The sequence below is a fragment of the Chiloscyllium plagiosum genome, unplaced genomic scaffold, assembly GCF_037043375.1.
Source record: "Chiloscyllium plagiosum isolate Xiang-an unplaced genomic scaffold, Cpla_swu_hap1 HiC_scaffold_19, whole genome shotgun sequence".
NCBI classification, from domain to species: Eukaryota; Metazoa; Chordata; class Chondrichthyes; order Orectolobiformes; family Hemiscylliidae; genus Chiloscyllium; species Chiloscyllium plagiosum.
Genome location: NW_028270157.1, coordinates 77636163 through 77648879, shown reverse-complemented (window position 1 = coordinate 77648879; position 12717 = coordinate 77636163). Strand labels below are relative to the sequence as shown.

The window sequence follows — 12717 nt, the reverse complement described above, 5'->3', positions numbered from 1 at the left end:
CTTGTTCCAGTCCTCTTCCAGCCCCCTCCCACAACTCTTTCTTTGGTATATCGATGATATTATTGGCACTGCTTCCTACCCATGTCCAGAATTGGAAATGTTTATCAATTTAACTTCTAATTTCCACCCGTTCTCACCTTCACCTGGTCCACCTCTGACTCCTCCCTTCTCCTCCTTGACATCTCCGTTTCCATTAGGGCTGGCCATTGACTTATTTATTCATTTATGGGATAAGGATGATAGGTCAGCATTTATTGGCCACTGAAGATCACCCACATTGCTGTGGGTCTGGAGTCAATGTGGGCCAGACCAGGTAAGGATGGCAGATCTCTTATCTAAATGACACTAGTGAACCGGATGGGTTTAAGCTGACAATCTACAATGGTATCTGCACTTAGACCCTTAATTCTAGAGTTTTTTAAAAATTCCACTATCTGCCGTGGCAGGACTAGACCGCATGTCCCCAGAACATTAGCTGACTTTCTGGATTAATAGTCTAGTGAAGGCACCACCGGGCCACTACATCCGGTAATAAGGTGATCCACAACAAACCCACTGACTCCCAAAGGAACCTGGACCATCCTCCAGTGGGATGCCACTCCCAGACACACATTCCCTCCCCTCCCCTGTCAGCCTTCCTCAGGAACCATTCCTTCCATCACATCCAGGTCCACTCCCCCTTCACTCTCAACGCCATCCCCCAGCCCCAGCCTCATGGGACCTTCCCCTGCAACCGCCGAAGATATAACACCTGCCTGTTCATTTCCTCCCCCATCAGTAACCAAGGCCCCAAACACACCTTCCAGGTGAAGCGGCACTTCACCTGCACTTCCCACAATCTAGTCTACTGCATCTGCTGCTCACAATGTGGTCGTCTCTACATTGGGGAAACAGAGCGTACACTGGGTGACCACTTCACAGAGCACCGACATTCTGTCTGCAAAATAGTCCCTGAGCTTCCAGTTACCTGCCACGTTATCACCCCACCCTGATCCCTGGCCAGCTTCTCTGTCTCGGGTTTGCTGCAATGCTCTAACGAGACTCAGCAGAAGCAGGAAGAACAGCACCTCATTATCTACCTGTTAACTCTACAGCCTTCTGGACTCAATATTGAGGTTCAACAACTTTGGATCCTGAGGCACCTTTTCCCATGTCCTTAGCCCATGCCCCATACACTCCCTAGAGAAAGGGGAGTCAAGACTGGAAAAGGATTACAAAAGAAGTGTGAAAAACTTTAGAAGCAAAAACACTGTTAGACTGAGAGCTAATGTAGGTCAGAGACACAGGGGCCTGGCACTCAGTGTGAGTCTGACATGGCCGGTGGAGTTATAATGAGGTGGAGGTTGTAGACAGTAGAGCTGATGCAAAGTGCTGTCTCCCAGGGAGATGCTCACTGTCTGACTGGGAAAGAGCCAGCATGATGGAATTCACTCTGTGAGACATTAGACAATCAGTGACACAGATTACTCCGGCAGCGTTGCAACCACTCATTCCAAATCTGTCTCCAAGTTGAGCTGTGAGTCTCAGGGAGACTGATGTCCACACCCCATTGGCTGCTACCTCTCCCACTTCCTTTAGTCTCAGTCCAGGAGGAGAACAGTCCTGAATCGGGAAGAACACCCTGGACACTCTCTCTCTCTCTCTCTGGTTTCCTTTCCCTCCCATACCTCCATCCCCTTCTCCATTTCCCTTCCCCCCCATCCCTGCTCCAGCTCATCCCTCACTCACAGAAAATCATAGCACAGGTTAACGGAGACGCCATTGGACCCAAAAAATCTATCCTAGCTCTTCTTTAGGCCCCACAACCCAATCTTCCCCCCTTGTTATTTTTCTCTTTGTATATTGATCTAATCCACACACCAACGTAGCCTGAGGAGTATCTTCATTCATCCTGCCTTCACCTGTCCTGGGGAAAGATGGAGTGCTCGGGGGAACAGCTTCCCTTGTCCTGTCAGTGTCAGACTACACTGGGAAATCACTTTTACAATCAAAGCTTCCACTTTATCCTCACAACGACCTACCTGCTGTTATCTTTCAGCTTTTCCAGAATCTTATGTCAAATACTGGAGACCTCGGAGTCTAATGACTGATTCCAAACAGGCAATCCAACTTGTTCAACACATTGTCACATCTCATACTCACACCCAAAACATCGACCTCCCTCTCTCCATTGTCCACTGACTTTTTAACTTCCCTCTCACGGTATAGCCATCCCCACCCAGACAATGCAGTCAAACTGGTAAATGGTACCCTGGTCTGACCCACCTCATAGACCTCAAACCAAAGCCTCAGTATGAGGAGCTGGTGGTAATGTTACTGGAGTCCAGAACTAGAGGGCATAGGTTTAAGGTGAGAGGGGAAAGCTATAAAAGAGACCTGAGGGGCAACTTTTTCACACAGAGGGTGGTACGTGTATGGAATGAGCTGCCAGAGGAAGTGGTGGAGGCTGGTACAATTGCAACATTTAAGAGGCACTTGGATGGGTATATGAATAGGAAGGGTTTGGAGGGACATGGGCTGGGTGCTGGCAGGTGGGACTAACCCTAACCCTAACCCTAACCCTAACCCTAACCCTAACCCTAACCCTAACTACTTGCTCATCCAAGTAGTTTTTCAAGGTTTTGAGGTTCCCCGCCTCGCTACCCTCCCAAGCAGTGCATTCCAGACCGCCGCCACCCTCTGGGAAACAACTGCTTTCTGTCATGACCGCAAGACCACGGAAGGTCTGACGGCCCATAAGACGTAGGAGCAGAATCGGGCCATTCGGCCCACGCTCCGCCATTCGGTCGTGGCTCACAGGTTTCTCAACCCCGATTCTCCTGCCCTCTCCCCACAACCCTTGATCCCCTTATAATCAAGAACCTCTCTATCTCTGTCTTAAATGCAACCTCATCTCAGCCTGAAGGGACGACCCTTCACCCTGAGGCTGTACTTCCAGGTCCTCGTCTCGCCTACTAGTGGGATCATCGGGTTCAATTCCCGCCTCAGGCGACTGACTGTGTGGAGTTTGCACGTTCTCCCCGTGCCTGCGTGGGTTTCCTCCGGGTGCTCCGGTTTCCTCCCACAGTCCAAAGATGTGCAGGTCAGGTGAATTGGCCATGCTAAATTGCCCGTAGTGTTAGGTAAGGGGCAAATGTAGGGGTATGGGTGGGTTGCGCTTCGGCGGGTCGGTGTGGACTTGTTGGGTCGAAGGGCCTGTTTCCACACTGTAATGTAATGTAATGTAATCTAATCTTCTTCACATCCACTCTGACCAGGCCTCCCAGTAGCCTGTAAGGTTCAGTCAGATCCCGCCTTACCTTTCGAAACACCATCGGGTATAGACCCAGAGACCTCGTGTGACAAACCCTTCAGCCCCAGGGGGAACACGCTTGTAAACCTTCTCTAGACTCCCTCCAACACCAGCGCATCCCTTCCTTTGGTACAGGGCACAAAACTGCTCCCGATATTCCACCTGTGGTCAGACCAGAGTCTGATGCAGCCTCAGCAGCACGTCTCTGCTCCTTTTTTCTCGCCCGCTTGAAATGAATGCCGACACTGCATTTGCCTTCCGAACCATCGGATGAACCTGCATGTTAATCATGAAACAACCTGGAACTAAGACTCCCAAGACCCTCAGCGCTTCAGATTTGCAAAGCCTTTCCCTCGTTCAGAAAATCGTCTACCCGATTGTTCTTGCTACCAAAGTGCAAAACCGCACACTTGGTCACTTCTTTCCCCACTCGCCCTTCATCTCCACGCCCTTCTGCAGCCTGCCCGTTTCCTCAAAACTACCTGTCCCTCTCGCTATCTTTGTGCCATCTGCAAACTCAGCAAAAATGCCCGCCGTGGCCCTCATTATCGTCGACACCCCAATAAGGTCCCTGTCACAGCCCCGTCTACAAGGTATTTGCAGAAATTCACCAAAGTTATACACGTGGCCGGAGACTTTGGCACGTCGGGTCGATAACACAGGGCCCAGCGAGCCTGTGCCGATTCCTACTCCTTGTTTGGACGTGCTACTTGTTGCCCAGACGTGGTTTCAGTCCCGCCGTTCCGCCTCCCGTTCACGTGTCTAACAAGGTGAGCCTTAAACATAGAACATAGAAGAATACAGCGCAGTACAGGCCCTTCGGCCCTCGATGTTGCGCCGATCCAAGCCCACCTAACCTACACTAGCCCACTATCCTCCATATGCCTATCCAATGCCTGCTTAAATGCCCATAATGAGGGAGAGTCCACCACTGCTACTGGCAGGGCATTCCATGAACTCACGACTCGCTGAGTAAAGAACCTACCCCTAACATCTGTCCTATACCTACCCCCCCTTAATTTAAAGCTATGCCCCCTTGGAAAAAGATTCTCACTGTCGACCCTATCTAAACCCCTAATCATCTTGTACACCTCTATCAAGTCACCCCTAAACCTTCTTTTCTCCAATGAAAACAACCCCAAGTGCCTCAGCCTTTCCTCATATGATCTTTCTACCATACCAGGCAACATCCTGGTAAACCTCCTCTGCACCCGTTCCAGTGCCTCCACATCCTTCCTATAGTATGGCGACCAAAACTGCACACAATACTCCAGATGCGGACGCACCAGAGTCTTATACAACTGCAACATGACCTCAGTACTCCGGAACTCAATTCCTCTACCAATAAAAGCCAGTACGCCATATGCCTTCTTCACCGCACTATTTACCTGGGTGGCAACTTTCAAAGATCTGTGTACATGGACACCAAGATCCCTCTGCTCATCCACACTACCAAGTATCCGACCATTAGCCCAGTACCCCATCTTTTTATTACTCTTACCAAAGTGAATCACCTCACACTTAGCTACATTGAACGCCATTTGCCACCTTTCTGCCCAGTTCTGCAGCTTATCTATATCCCGCTGTAACCTGCCACATCCTTCCTCACTGTCTACAACTCCTCCGACTTTCGTATCATCCGCAAACTTGCTCACCCAACCTTCTAACCCCTCCTCCAGGTCATTTATAAAAATGACAAACAGCAATGGTCCCAAAACAGATCCTTGCGGAACACCGCTAGTGACGGCACTCCAAGATGAACCTTTGCCATCAACTACTACCCTCTGTCTTCTTCCAGCCAGCCAACTCCTAATCCAAACCTCCAACTCACCCTCAATGCCATACCTCCGTGTTTTTTGCAGTAGTCCACAATGAGGAACCTTATCAAACGCCTTACTAAAATCCATATACACCACATCTACCGCTTTCCCCTCGTTCACCTCCTTAGTCACCTTCTCAAAGAATTCAATAAGGTTTGTGAGGCACGACCTGCCCTTCACAAAACCATGCTGACTATCCTTGATCACATTATTCCTATCCAGATGTTCATAAATCCTATCCCTTAGAATTCTCTCTAAGATTTTGCCCACAACAGAAGTGAGACTCACCAGCCAATAGTTACTAGGGTTATCCCTACTCCCCTTCTTGAACAAGGGAACCACATTTGCTAGCCTCCAATCTTCTGGCACTACTCCTGTAGACAACGAGGACATAAAAATCAAGGCCAATGGCTCTGCAATCTCCTCCCTTGCTTCCCGGAGAATCCTAGGATAAATGCCATCAGGCCCAGGGGACCTATCTATTTTCACCCTTTCCAGAATTTCCAACACCTCTTCTCTACATACCTCAAAGCCATCCATTCTACTTAATTGTGACTCAGTACTCACATTGACAACAATGTCCTGTTCCTGATTGAATACTGACGAAAAGTATTCATTCAATGTCTCCCCAATCTCTTCAGCCTCCACACGCAACTTCCCACTACTATCCTTGACTGGACCTATTCCTACCCTAGTCATTCTTTTATTCCTGACATACCTATAGAAAGCCTTAGGGTTTTCCCTAATCCTACCAACTAAGGCCCTTTCATGTCCCCTCCTTGCTGCTCTTAGCTCTCTCTTCAGGTCCTTCCTGGCTACCGTATAACTCTCAATCGCCCCAATTGAACCTTCACGCCTCATCTTTACATAGGCCGCCCTCTTCCATTTAACAAGGGATTCCAATTCCTTATTAAACCACGGCTCCCTCACACGACCCTTTCCTCCCTGCCTGACGGGTACATACTTATCAAGGACACTCAATAGTTGCTCCTTGAACAAGCTCCACATATCAGTTACGCCCTTGTCTTGAAGCTTACTTTTCCAAGCCACACATCCTAAGTCATGCCTCACCGCATCATAATTTCCCTGCCCCCAGCTATAACTCTTGCCCTGTAGTGCACACTTATCCCTCTCCATCGCGAGAGTAAAAGTCACCGAATTGTGGTCACTGTCCCCAAAGTGCTCACCTACCTCTAATTCTAACACCTGGCCTGGTTCGTTACCCAGAACCAAATCCAGTATGGCCTCACCTCTTGTTGGCCTATCTACATATTGTGTCAGGAAACCCTCCTGCACACATTGGACAAACACTGACCCATCTAACGAACTTGAGCTATAGCTTTCCCAATCAATATCAGGAAAGTTAAAGTCCCCCATAACAACCACCCTATTACTTTCACTCTTCTCTTGAATCATCCTCGCAATCCTTTCTTCTACGTTTCTAGGACTATTAGGAGGCCTGTAAAAAATTACTAACAGGGTGAGCTCACCTTTCCTATTCCTAACCTCAGCCCAAACTACCTCAGACGGCGAGTCTTCATCCATCGTCCTTTCCACAGCTGTAATACTATCTTTGACAAGCAATGCCACACCTCCCCCTCTTTTACCCCCACCTCTGACCCTACTAAAACATTTAAACCCTGGAACCTGCAACAGCCAATCCTGTCCCTGTTCTACCCATGTCTCCGTAATAGCCACAACATCGAAGTCCCAGGTACCAACCCACGCTGCAAGTTCCTAATGTACCAACCCACGTTCCTAATGTGCCTGCTTCCAGCGCTTCGACTGGCAACGCGTTCCAGGCACCCACCATCCTCTGTGTGAAAACCTTTCCCCGCACTTTTCCCTTCTCACTTTCCCCCTCTCACCGTGAACCTGTACCCACTGACTCGCCACCCCACCCTTTCGATGCCTCTCAGTATGCTGTCGACCACTATCAGGTCGCCCCTCAGCTTCCGTCTTTGCAGTGACGACAATCCAAGTTTATTCAATCTCTCCTCACAGCAGAAGCGCTCCAGGGCAGGCAACGTGCTGGTAAACCTTCTCTGCACCCTCTCCAAAGCATCCACGTCCTTCTGGTAGTGTGCCGAACAGCATTGCGCGCGATATCCCAATTGTAGCCTAACTGGAGTTTTGTACAGCTCTTTGTACAGATCATTTATTTACACGTCACAAACAACAAAGGTCCTAGCACTGAGCCCTGCGGGACGCCACTAGTTACTGATCTCCTTTCCGAAAAATGCGCCCCGAGTCGGTTTTGTATCCAGCTAGCCGACTCACCTCAGATCCCACGAGACTCTACCTTTTGTAGCAGCCTGCCGTAAGATGTGAAGCGATCCAGAAGAGATTACTGACGCAAAGGTGACTACACTTAAATGAAAGTGCTGGGAATGGCAACCGTGATGGAACTCGCAGCCAAGGAAGGTCAACACCTCACAAAATGGTGGCTGAGAGTTCACAAAATGGTGGCCCAGGGACAAGCACCAACGCAGACACAAAACTGCCACTGCTGTGGAAACACATGTCAGGCAGCAGCAAATTGCTGCTGGAAAGAAGCTGTGTGCAGAAACTGCAGCATTAAAAAAGAATATATTAAGCGAGAAGAAGTTTGAGAGGCAACTTAATTGAGATATATAAGATAATCAAAGGGTTAGACAGGGTGGACAGTGATAGCCTTTTTCCTTGGACGGTGATGGCTGGCCTGAGGGGACTTAGCTTTATATTGAGGGGTGATAGGTATAGGACAGATGTCAGAGGTAGTTTCTTCACTCAGAATAGTAGGCGCATGGAACGCACTGCCTGCAACAGTAGTTGAGTCGCCAACTTTAAGGGCATTTAAACGGTCATTGGATAGTCATATGGGCGAAAATAGAATAGTGTCGTTTAGAAGGGCTTCAGATTGGTTCGACAGGTTGGCGCAACATCAAGGGCTGAAGGGCCTCAACTGCGCTGTAATCTTCTATGTTCTATGTCGTAAAAGCACAGCAGGTCAGGCAGCATCCAAGGAGCAGGGGAATCGATGCTCCGAGCATGAGCTCTTCATCAGGAACTAGTAACTACACAAGTCACGTTCAAAAGTGAAATCTACAACTGAGGCACCAGCAGCCAGCCACCCGAAAAGTATCAAAATGGTGAAACATGAGCTGAAGAAGCCAACAAGCAAGACATCTGGTTTCAGCTATCCAGCTGGGACATGATCCGTTACTTAATATTCGAACGTCAATCAAGGTGATATCCGTGGACAGACAGCAAGGTAACATTCCTCACGCAACACTTTTGCCTGAAACATTGATCCTCCTGCTCCTCTGATGCTGACTGACCTGCTGTGCCTTTCCAGCACCACACTCTCAAAGCTAACGTTTGAGTCGAGGTGACTCTTCATCAGAATATTTTTTGATTCCAGCATCTGCAGCAATTTGCTCCTATGTTTTGGTTTAAACATACAACCATTAACAAATCAAAATTAATTTGACTTACATTAATAAAGCTCCAAACTGCAGACTCTCTGTGACTTAGTTGGCAAAACAGTCACCTGGTCAAGTATCACTCCAGAGCACTGTGCAGATATTCCAGCTGACAACTTTGTTGTGTGAAAATTAACTTTATGCATTTTGAGCATCATAACAGGATATTTCAAAGCGATTTAATTGATGAAAAGGCTTTGCACAATGCAGTGGTGAATAGGAAAGTAACAAATGAATCTTTGTTGACAAACTCAGCAGATACTGAACTACTAAAAATGAAAAACAACACCTTCAGTTCCATTCTCTCACAAGGGTAACTGACCAAATTAGCTATGAAAGGTCAAAATTCTAAACACAGATACAGCATCATCAGGAAATCCTGAATGAGATTTGGGAATATAATGAACAAACTTGGTTGGAACTCCTTCAAGTGCATTACTAACCAGTCTCCACTGGGGGAGTCTGCCCTCACCTGCACCATTCGCACCCTCCCTCCACCAAACCAGCAGAGTGTGTTGGCCAGTTCAAGTGAAACCAGACAGATCACCAATTATCTTTTCCACTGTCTGTCAATTGCAATGCACATCCTTCCAGGAGCAGATCTGGATCCTGAAGTTGATTGGAGTGCTAACAGTAAGCTATTCGAATGAATGGTTCCATGTTAATTAGATTACTTACAGTTTGGAAACAGGCCCTTCGGCCCAACAAGTCCACACCGAACCGCCGAAGCGCACCCACCCAGACCCATTCCCCTACATTTACCCCTGCACCTAACACTACAGGCAATTTAGCATGGCCAATTCACCTGACCTGCACATTTTGGACTGTGGGAGGAAACCAGAGCACCCAGACACGGGGAGAATGTGCAAACTCCACACAGTTAGTCACCTGAGGCGGGAATTGAACCTGTGTCTCCCGCACTGTGAGGAAGCAGTGCTAACCACTGTGCTACCGTTCCGCCCAGTAGCATCACCAGAAATGCTAGGTCAATATAATCAACAAATTCAAATTACAGAAACTCCAATGCAAAGCTGTGTAGCTCCTAAACTCTGTCAAAAAGGTCTTGATTTGATTCATCAAGTATCACGCTTACCTGAGTGTGTGTCATTATCTTTGTTGGTAAACCCTTGTAGCTGTTAATCCTTTGTTAATTTCAATACGATATCCAAGTTTCCTGCACAGGTTTGAGGTTGCTTCTGGCATTATGGTTTGCTCACTTGTGAGAGCACTGAGGTGGACCAATTCTTTATGTGATCGCATCCTGACTCCACCCCCGATCTCGAGCTCACTAGACAGTCCATTGTAATCAACAGAAATAACAAAACACTGTTAGAACTTCTGCCTGATGCCCAGGCATTTTGAAAGAAGTTTCAAACAAATTATCACTTCTCATTCACTTCAAATGCAACAGGAATAATTTTTCTTAAATTTCTTAACCACTCAACCAAAGCTAAAAAATTACAGTAAAATGTACTTTTGTTCCCTTCTCAATTTCTCATTTCATTGAAATTTATTTCCTAATCAATTCTGAGTTGGACATACAGCTGCCTTTCCTTGAGTTTCACTGTATAGAAAGAACGAACTTGATTGGGAACGCATTCAAATGCAGTGTGATTTGGATAGGCTGAATGAGTGGGCAAATACATGCCAGATGAAGTATATATAGAACATAGAACATAGAAGAATACAGCGCAGTACAGGCCCTTTGGCCCTCGATGTTGCGCCGATCCAAGCCCACCTAACCTACACTAGCCCACTATCCTCCATATGCCTATCCAATGCCCGCTTAAATGCCCATAATGAGGGAGAGTCCACCACTGCTACTGGCAGGGCATTCCATGAACTCACGACTCGCCCCCTAATGTGGGCGGCACGGTGGCACAGTGGTTAGCACTGCTGCCTCGCAGCGCCAGAGACCCGGGTTCAATTCCCGACTCAGGCAACTGACTGTGTGGAGTTTGCACGTTCTCCCCGTGTCTGCGTGGGTTTCCTCCGGGTGCTCCGGTTTCCTCCCACAGTCCAAAGATGTGCAGGTTAGGTGAATTGGCCATACTAAATTGCCCGTAGTGTTAGGCAAGGGGTAAATGTAGGGGTATGGGTGGGTTTCGCTTCGGCGGGTCGGTGTGGACTTGTTGGGCCGAAGGGCCTGTTTCCACACTGTAATCTAATGTAATCTAATCTAATCTAAAATCTAATCTAATCTAACATCTGTCCTATACCTACCCCCCCCTAAGTTTAAAGCTATGCCCCCTTGTAATAGCTGACTCCATACGTGAAAAAGATTCTCACTGTCGACCCTATCTAAACCCCTAATCATCTTGTACACCTCTATCAAGTCACCCCTAAACCTTCTTTTCTCCAATGAAAACAACCCCAAGTGCCTCAGCCTTTCCTCATACGATCTTTCTACCATACCAGGCAACATCCTGGTAAACCTCCTCTGCACCCGTTCCAGTGCCTCCACATCCTTCCTATAGTATGGCGACCAAAACTGCACACAATATTCCAGATGCGGCCGCACCAGAGTCTTATACAACTGCAACATGACCTCAGTACTCCGGAACTCAATTCCTCTACCAGTAAAAGCCAGTACGCCATATGCCTTCTTCACTGCACTATTTACCTGGGTGGCAACTTTCAAAGATCTGTGTACATGGACACATGGATAATGTCGATAAATGTGAGGTTCTCCACTTCCGTAGCAAAAGCAGGAAGGTACATTATTATCTGAATGGCTATAAATTGAGAGAAGGGAATGTACAATGAGATGTCTGTGTCTTTGTGCACCAGTTGCTGAAGATAAGCATGCAGGCAGTAAAGAAGGAGAAAGATAAGTTGGCATTCATAGCGAAAGGGTTCAAGTATAGAGCAGGGATGTCTTGCTGCCGTGGTAAAGTCACACCTGGAAGCACTAGATCATACAGTAAAAATGCATTTATCTGCACACAAAAAGCAGGACAAAGACAACTTGGCCAGCTACCGCCCCATCAGTTTACTCTCGATCTTCAGCAAAGTAATGAAAATTGCCATCAGCATTGATATCAAGCAGCACGTGCAAGCAGCATTAACCTACTCACTGATGCTTGGTTTGGGTTGTGCCAGGGCCAATTAGCTCCTGACCTCATTACAGCCTTGGTTCAAACATGGTCAAAAGAGCTGAAACCCAGAGGGGAGGGGCAAGTGACGGCCTTGATAGCAGGGTCGCATTTGATTAGGAATGGCATGAAGGAGCCTGAGCAAAATTGGAATCAATGAGTATCGGGGGCATACTCTCCCTGGTTGGAGACACAACTGGCACACGGGAAGATGTCACATGTGCAGTGATTGAGGACTCTGGGTCCATAATCAATGCTGTTTAGAAGGAAGAGGGGGAAGATCTCATTGAAATCTATAGAATATTAAGAGGCCTGGACTGAGTGAGCGTAAGGAAAATGTTGTTATTCATAGGCCCTGAGGGCACAGCCTCCAAGTGAAGGGATGACCTTTTAGAACTGACTTAGTGAGAAAATAGGTCAAATAACTGCTTTATTAGCTAAAGCCAAAACAATAAGGGAGATTTACATAGACACTTCTCCTAATTAAATCATAACCAGGTGAAAAAATTGGTAAGGGACATCAGGTGCTCTACGTGTGACATCTGGCAACTCTGTCAGAAAGTAACTCTGATCTCCAGCATCTGCAATCTTCACTTTCTCCTATCTGACAACTCTGGGAGAGTTCAACTGTCCTAGATGGTTACATTTGGAGGAAGTGTGTCTCAGCTACAGTTTTTAACAGATTGTTTAAATTAACTGGCACTCAGATGAAGCAGGTAGGAGGCCGAGAGGGTCATAGACATCTGTTTCAGGGAGGTAGCCATAACCAAGGCTGAGGCAGATAGATACAGGATGGTCACAAGGGAAAAGCAATGCAGGAGGCCCCTGTGGCTGTCCCCATCTCAAACAGGTGAGCTACTTTAGATACTGTTCAGGGGGACTGCGTATCGGGGATGACAACAGCAGTAGATAGAACAGTACCAGCAGGGGAGGTTGAAGTGCAGGTAAATAGTGGTAGTCAATGACTCAATAGTTAGAGACACAGATAGACATTTCTATGGCCACAAACAAGACACCAAGACATGTGTTGCCTCCCTGTTGCCAGA

General features: G+C 47.5%; 1 protein-coding gene across 1 annotated transcript in view; it reads right to left on the bottom strand.

Moving 5' to 3' along the window:
- LOC148146821 (microtubule-actin cross-linking factor 1, isoforms 6/7-like) overlaps positions 1 to 9807 on the bottom strand; it is a 99574-nt gene extending 89767 nt beyond the window's left edge. The window contains exon 1 of the mRNA XM_087996941.1: positions 9670 to 9807. The gene's annotated coding sequence lies outside the window, so the exon portion shown is untranslated. The remainder of the gene's footprint in view (positions 1 to 9669) is intronic.
- Between the last annotated feature and the right edge of the window lie 2910 nt (positions 9808 to 12717).